General features: G+C 34.1%; 1 long non-coding RNA gene across 1 annotated transcript; it reads left to right on the top strand.

Annotated features, from left to right (window-relative positions):
• The first annotated feature begins 2,175 nt into the window (after positions 1-2,175).
• Positions 2,176-7,129, top strand: LOC131643347 (uncharacterized). Its single transcript, XR_009296208.1, has 3 exons — positions 2,176-2,572; positions 2,693-2,809; positions 6,084-7,129. It is a non-coding gene; the product is annotated as an uncharacterized LOC131643347 (long non-coding RNA).
• The last annotated feature ends 1,533 nt before the right edge of the window (positions 7,130-8,662 follow it).

The raw sequence follows: 8,662 nt of genomic DNA, 5'->3' as shown, positions 1-8,662 counted from the left end.
TCGATTTGACGAGGTTTGGACTAAGTGAGACTTTCTTTCCACTTCATAGTCGACCGCCATTGGACGCGTCGAGCCGCATCATATGCATCGGGTATCTAAGATTGCGGCACTTCGTCCAAGTGTTTTTGAAACCGGGGTGTCCTATACCGGCTACTTCTTGTCAATGGACGGCACATCATTCAAATGAGGCGGAGACTTGTCCGGATCCTTTCGTTTCAAGAATGGCGGAGTTTAAAGAAATGATGAGCCAAGAGCGCGAGCAAAATAGAGAGCGGTCGAAGAACATACCTATTTTGGATTTAGGATCCACCGATTGGTTCGGTGAATTTTAGTTTGTTCCGGATCGTTTTTTGTTTGTAATGACCATTTTTGTATGTATTGTTGTTTATCATGTAAAATCGGACCGATTCAATACATATATAATATAAGTATGTTTTATGTCATCATTGTCTAATTTATGTCTATTTTGAATTCCTTTTGTATTTTTTACACAAAACACTAAGCAATCAACAAAATGCAAAATTTATCTCTGTTTCTGCATAATTCGGAAATGAACTTCCGAAATATACTTGTCTGCCTCCAATTTTTGGAAGTTCATTTCCGAAAAGACCACTGAGCAGGATAAGGTTTGTTGGGCCATCATTGCTCCAATAAGTCTATAAATACAACACACTCTTCTTCATCCTCTTCGCACCATAAAACACAAATGACACAAACCTACCCCCACCTAGCACTCGTCTACTTCACCACCGGCTAGCCGATGCCGTTCCAATTTCGCTTCTCGCGCGACACGCCGTTTGCGGAGTTGATAACGTCGCTCAACACGCTATTGCAATATCCCGAAAATCGAAAGGTTGTCAAGCTCGAGTACCGCTCGCCATCGCTTAACGACGAGGGAGACATTGAGTTCACACCTTTTGAGATCAAGAACGACGAAGATTTAGCGGTTTTGTGGACAACTTTCGACCGATTTTCTTCGAAGGGTCCGATCGAGTTGGACGCGAAACTTCAAAGATCGGGGGACGACGTTATCAAAATGTTGACTCATCCTCACCTACCCGTGTTTAACAATATGTAACTTTAATCTTATGTAACGTGATCGATGTAATCTTCATCCGATTAAATAAAGCGAATCGTTCTTGTTTGTTATTTTTCTTCTGTCCTGACCTTATTTCGGAAGTACATTTCCGAATTCCTCCAAGGGGGGTGAATTCGGAGATAAACTTCCGAATACACCAATTTTCTGAAAAACAACTTTATTTCGGAGATACATTTCCGAAAACACTTTTTTTTTTCAATAAAAGTACGTTTTCGGAAATGAACTTCTAAAACTAGGGGTATTTTGGTAAATTCATCAGAGGTGACTAAGAAGGTTAGGAGGTGGGTAAAGAAATTTCCTAATCGAGATTGAAATCACAAGTCCAAAATCATCAACCCTAAAAGCAAATACTACACTTCTTGAAAAGGTTGCCTATGAAGAATGAGGGTCCTGATGTGGAAATCCAAGAGGCCTGGAAACCTCCACACCATTAAAGCTCGGAAAAAGATTATCCTTCTTAACTCTCTTGAAATTTTATTTTTATGCGAAACTAAGATTAGTTTAACTCTAAAGCTTTAGAATATGTTATGAATATTGGTTGCCTCACCGATATTCACCAAGTTGATTGTATGGGTAATGGGGGGTGTAAGGTATGGGGTTAGCTATTATTTGGTGCAATAATATAAACCTTCGTATTCTGGATTCTAATCAAGTTCTCAATGATTTTTACATGGTGGATAACACTAATAACATTAATAATAATTGGAGAGGGAGAAGCATTTATGGCTACCCAAATAAGAAAAAAAAAGTTCTAACTTGCAACCTTATAAACAATCTTGCCCAAAGATATGATTTACCTAATTGGCAATTTTTGGGAGATTTTAACCTTTTTACTAATAAATCAGAGAAAGTGGGAGGCAGTCACATTGATCTCAACATTACTAATGTTTTCAATAATCCTATAGCTAACTCTTTACTAAATGATATAGGTTTCAAAAACGACATGGCTACTTGGAATAACAATCAGGAAGACAACAATTATATTGAGGCTGTACTTGACATATTCCTATTCACTATTAGCTGGACCAACATATTTCCATACTACACTAACAATCACCTATGCTCTCACAAATCTGATCACAGACCACTCATGCTAGAGTTCAACAACAATTTATCTAGAATTACAAATGATAGAAGACAAAAACCTATCAGATTTGAAAGTTTATGGCTGGAAAGTCCCAAAATCGACCAGTTGGTTAAGGAAAATTGGTTATCCGACAGAGGAAATTCAAAGTAGAAACTTAACTATACTATTCACAGACTTTGAAAATGGGGAAAAGATAATTTTATAAATATAAATAAGACTATTCAAACTCTCTCATTTCTAAACATCCAGGAAACGTGAGATATCTCACCTTCCTCTCTCAAACCCTCTATACATTATTTTTCATTCTCTCACATATTTTTAGCCATAGCGTTTTGAGAAACGTTCTTGAGTTTAGTGAGAAAGTTGTTATGGGAAATGACATTATTGTAAGTTTACCAAGAGTTCTTTTTTCCCATTAAGTAAATTATTCTTCTTTAGAAAGTCTTCATTCATTTGTTCATTGTTTGGTTGAAAGTTAACCTAAAATTTCATTTTCCTTGTGAAAGGGGATTCATTGGCTTAACCTTCTAAAAGCTCACAAGCATTATTCGACACTTCCAAGATCAATTCTTAGGGGAGAGGAGTAGGTCATTTCTTCAAGACTCTGCCTTTATAAATCTCCGGTGTTATATCTCTTCCCTTATCTTTTTTTATTTCTGCTTATTTTCTTTATCCACACTTTTCGCTGCATATCCAAACATTTTTTTTTAAATTCATTTTATTTTAAAACCAATATTTTTCAAGCCTCCACAATTCTCCCCTCTCTTATATATGGAGTCACATGTTCAACAACCACAACACCCAACTGAATAGGCACCACACAATCAACAACACTAGGCCCTGCCATAACTAAACCAACAATGACAGGGAGAAGCAAGTTACTAATCAGGAAGACAATAGTAATTCAGAGAACAAGAAACTCAAGAGTGGATCCAATAGCAATACTAACACTAACAACAAACAAACCTCTTCGCCTCACAGCGAAGAAAAAAACAATATAAGCATCATCAATATGGGGAAGAAAAATAACCAGGCTATCCACAAAAATACGAGAATTAGCCTCAGAAAAACCAAACAGAGTATTAGAGATAACAACAACAAGGAGGAAAACCACAACAATAATACGCAGGAGATTGATTGTAATGGAGAAAACTAAAAGGAAACAACACAGTAAAACAAAGATACTTAAACAACCTGCAATCAAGAGACTAACTTCAACAAATCAACCAGGCAACCTTATCAAAAGAAAAGCCCAATAATCTTAAACATCTGATGCACACAACACAACATAGATAAAGAGACACTACAAAAATAAAAATAGGATTTGGTTGAAAGATTTTTCAAGTCACACTAAAACTCAATTAGGTATAGTTAGGAATCAAACTGATTTTAAAGTTCAATCTCATTTAGAGCTGTCAAAATTCAATAATTAATTTTGTTTCGTCCTTAAAAAAATATTGATTAACAAAAAAAAACACATTTGAATATCAAAATAAATTAATAAAACTATATTTAAATATTAAAATAATAAATAAACATATTTTCAATTTGATATTCAAATTGTAGTGATAACTCTTCACCCAAATTATTTTAATATTAATAATACTAAACATTTAACATTTATTTGATTTAAGAAAGAGATGAGTAATTCATTTGATCACATCCAACCAACACTTGACAACACACATATAATTATTTAACTCATTCGTCAAAGATAGGGGTGGAAATAGGCTGGATCGAGCTAGGCTTTGCCTAGCCTGTCAAAAAAAATGAAGCATAAGTCTGGCCTGTGACCTGTCGTAGGCTTATTTTTTAGGCCTGAGTCTGGCCTTTTCGAAGGCCTGGTTAGTCTGTTAGCCTATATAAAAGCCTATTTGTTTTAGATATATGTATACAAGCAATTAAAATAATGTTTAAATAGACTAACTAACTAAAAGACCAAGAGACTAAAAATTTATTTGCATTGACTTATTTTAACTTACCTCTTAACATAAGTTTTAGGAGACTAATTGTTTAAGAGAACTTATGAAAACAATGTTCATCAGATGTTTTCATCTTATTTTCATAAGTTCTTCAAGATAACCAAATTTTATTTATGTATTTTAATTCAAAGTATAAAACATATCATAATGATAATAAAAAATATTCATATTTATTTAAATAGACCGGCCTAATAGGCTTATAAAACTTCTTTTAGGGCCTGGGGCCTAGCCTTTTTTAACTAAATAGACTTATAAAAAAACCTAAGTCTTTTCTATTTAAAAATAATGTGTAGCCTGACCTGAGCCTATATAAGCTAGCATGTTGTCTTTATTACAATGAAGGTCATATAAATTACAAAGTCTTAATTCTATTTCTCAATAATATTTTAGCTCTATTTCATACTAAAAATTAAAATAGTGCTACTTACTTTTTTGATAGAAACAAATAAATATATTTATTCACTTGTATAATACGATCAAATCCTTGTTTTTTTTTTTTTTTGTAATAATTAATATTAAATATCATGACTTCCAACTTTAGTATCAAAAAATTTGGTATCTTTTGAACAATTTTTTTTTTTATAAAAGAACAAAGAGCAAAGGAACTTGTCTTTTCATTTCATCCATTTATCATCGTTCATCTCGCCCACTTGTTTTGAATTTTAAAGATGAAATTTGTCATTTTCACACCATACATGAAAGATGTAACTTTTATAATAAAATGACAAATTAGTCTCGTCACTTGTTTCTTGTAGTATATAACGTGTTCACAAATCACAGTATGATTCATGACCACAAAATATAAAAACATTTTATTTAAATTAAGGTGAGACTAAGGTTTCTTTTAAGAAACATATAGATGATTAACCTAACATTAATTTTTCTTGTTTATACTATATTCCTTCTCAAATATATATATAACCTTTTTCATTAAATTATGATAGTTAAAAATCAAAGTTAATTTTTTTATTGAAATATTAGTTATATATTTAGGTGTAGCATTAATTAAAAATATAATTAATGTTACTTATGATAGTTAAATACTTTATTAAATATGAAAAAAAAAACTCCTACAACGGAGGAACTAATTTTTAATATGAATTGGATATTTATTTTATGTATAGTGACTAATTTTTCAAGTCGGTGGATATTACAATGCTCTCATACAAAATTTTTGAAAGGACAATGGAGACAGCAAAGAGTACATTTTTTTTATCCTAAAAAACAAAAGGAGAGAAAATGGATTTGTTAAGGCCACATATATTCTCTCTCTCTCTCTCTCTCTCTACTTTTTGCGACGCAGTTTCTACTTTTTTATTATATTATATATTTTATGTGTACAATGTTTCAAACTCTTTTTTTGAATGCGACCAATTTAACTTACTCGCAAGTGACCATGTTAGAACTATTCCAAGAAAATAGATTATAAGTTATTTATTATGAAATAAAATATTAGGTTACGTATTAAATTTGCCGCCACTCATTTGAAGCGAGTGAGTGTGAAAAATGTTACATAAAAAAAAAAAAAAACTTTGTCATATGATATGAGGATTTTGTTGTCCTTCGTTGTCACGACATAACACACACAAATATATATATATATATATATATATATATATATATATATATATATATATATATATATATATATATATATATATAAAAGAAAATTTTCTATGTATGGCTTCTTACAGGTTTCAAAAGTGTAAACCTCAAAATATTTATATATTTTAGACATGCATATTCGAACGTACATGCATCTCCGAAATAATCTAATATTTGGTAAACTTTACGGAGATGCATTTTGTTAGAACATAGTTTAGTTTTGTATCCTTGTAATAGTTTTGATGATAACAAATACATAATTTTTAATAAGAACAAATATGCACTATAATCGTACAAATCATATATGTAGAAATATGATAGAAGTTCTGAAGCACTCTAAGAGGAAACAGAGCTATGAAAGTGATTTCTCAGAAGCAGAAGGCTATATAGAGGAAAGTTTACAAGAACAAGAAGTTTTGATGCTAAGACGCTTCACAAGCACCAATGAACAAAGCTGCGAATTACACTCTGATAAGAAGCTTCTAACTGTTTTTTCAAGTAGATACAATACTCTGATGATCAGAAGATCTTCTTTATGTTAAAGTCATTATTACATGATCAGTTAGTAACGGCTGAAACATTATTACTATGGACATAATCTTTGTTTTTGGAAAGGGCCTTAAATCACATATTATCAACCTTCCAAAACAAGAAAATGCGTCTCCAACAGATATCTTAATTCAGTCTATATAAAGGAGACAAAGATGAAGAATGAAACAACAAATCTCACTCACGCAAACACTAAGAGCGCTTAAAAAGACTATTCATACATTTTATCTCTTATTCTATTATGCTATAATTTTGTGTAAACATCACAGTTGTGATACAGCTTTCTAGAAGTATTTTGTAAACACACTAAGTTTTATTTTGTAATTGTTATTCCTTGAAAAAACCGGGATGTGTTTTGATCTCAAGAAGACGTTGACGGTTGTCTTCGTGTTTTGTAACCAAGTTTTAATTAGTGGATTAAGACCTCGGGAGAGGGAGAGAGGCAAAATTACCTTAATAGGGAGTTGAGATCCTCTCTATTTCTTCAAAGAAATGGAAAGTACAATTACCAATGCTTGCATTGTATAAATATCAAAGTATATAAAATATATGTCACACTTATAAATAATATAAATGTATTATTCTCCAAAACTTTAGTAATGACAATCTCCATTTCTTTTGAGAAATGGAGAGGATCTCTACTCCTTATTTTAGTAACACACACACACACGCCAGGCCGACTCAAGGGCAAGGCAAACAAACAAACAAGACTATTGGTTTGGGCCTTACTTTTTTGGACTCATAATAGACCTCAAATTAAAATACAATTTCTTTAACCACCCCCTGGGATGAGAATGCCTGCTGGAAACCCCGTAATATCTCTGACTTTGGAGATGCATCTCCGAAGTTATTTTTTTTCTATTTTCTCAGAATTCGGAGATGCATTTCCGAAAACACTAATTTTTGGGTATTTTCGGAAATGCATCTCTGAAAAACACCAATTTTCACATTTTTCATTATTTTGGAGATGCATCTCCGAAATATGCTCTGAGTTTTTCTTTTTATTCAAATCAATGATTAATCCCATATTTTACATTAATCGTCAAAATAGAATCGAATAAATACGAATAAAATCTAACACGTAAATATGAATAAAATAGCAATATTATAAATACGAAAATAGTTGTACGAGTAAGTGCTAAGTGTCAATATAATACAACCCGGATACAAAAAAGTCAAGAATAAAATAATAATAGGCAACTGCTACTGAGTTTGCCTAACCCCAACACCCTGAGACCTCCTTTGCCTCCTATACGCCGCCACACCGGCCTCGTAACTGACCATCCTCTCCACAATGGCAACTACCTCTAGACCGCCATGCTCAATGATACCTTTGTCCAAAGCATCCTGCCCAAGCATCTGTATTCGCTGGCATATCGATAGGAGATCAATGGCATGGTCATCCTCGCCCTGCTGGTTCTCCAAGATCTCCTCATGTGCTGGCCTAAACGGATCTCCGGGAGCGTCGGGTGTCATCAAAAGATGTGACACCCGATAGAGCCATGTCACATACCCCTCCACACATTGCCACTCCTGGGTGGGCACCATACGCCGATACTCCTCAGGCACCAAATGATGCACCCAATCTTCAAATATAGCAGTGAGGCCTACTCGGGTAGCGGTGTCGGGAGCAGCCTCAAGCGGAGACCTCGATATCATCTGCACACGTTCAAACTGCCTCATGCACCGCTCCAACAAATACCTGACAATGGTGTTGGTCCCACAGGCCAACCATCCAGAGTATAAAGTGATGCGATCAAATAAGACAACATGACGGTAATCAGTGAAAGGCGTCCAACAGATGTCGCTGTGCACAGTGCGGTCCAGGTACACGCGATATGGGCCGACTGTGTTATTCCCCCTTTGGAGGACGTATCATGCGACTCTGGGCATGGCGTCATCGTACACAAGGTCAATGACGAAGATGTGGATGCGGTGGAAGTATGAGATGATCCAGTCCTGAAACATAAATACGATAATATAATATGTGAAATAATGTTGAAAAAAATATGAACCATAATTAAATGTAAAATAATTAAAAAGAAATGTACCGTCAGGAGTGTGCATGATCCACTCAATTGTCCGGTCTTCTAGTTGGAAGCTTCAATCAGCTTCTGGTATAGGTATACCAGAATAGCTGCCCCTCAGTTCCACTGTAGTCAGATCGATAAAGTACCTGAGATACGTCATGTAGACGTAGGTTGCACTTTTGTCTACAAAGAGTGCAGTTCCTACCAAGAACATGAACCAGCACCGCAGAGCGCAAGCACGGTGATACTCAGAAAAAAGCTCGTCACCCTCCTGCTCCGACTCCGCTGCCGCCACCAAGTGGTTCTTATA

This window comes from Vicia villosa, linkage group LG1 (genome assembly GCF_029867415.1).
Source record: "Vicia villosa cultivar HV-30 ecotype Madison, WI linkage group LG1, Vvil1.0, whole genome shotgun sequence".
NCBI lineage: Eukaryota > Viridiplantae > Streptophyta > Magnoliopsida > Fabales > Fabaceae > Vicia > Vicia villosa.
The sequence above is the reverse complement of the archived record's forward strand: the minus strand, read 5'-3'. Positions and strand labels throughout refer to the sequence as shown.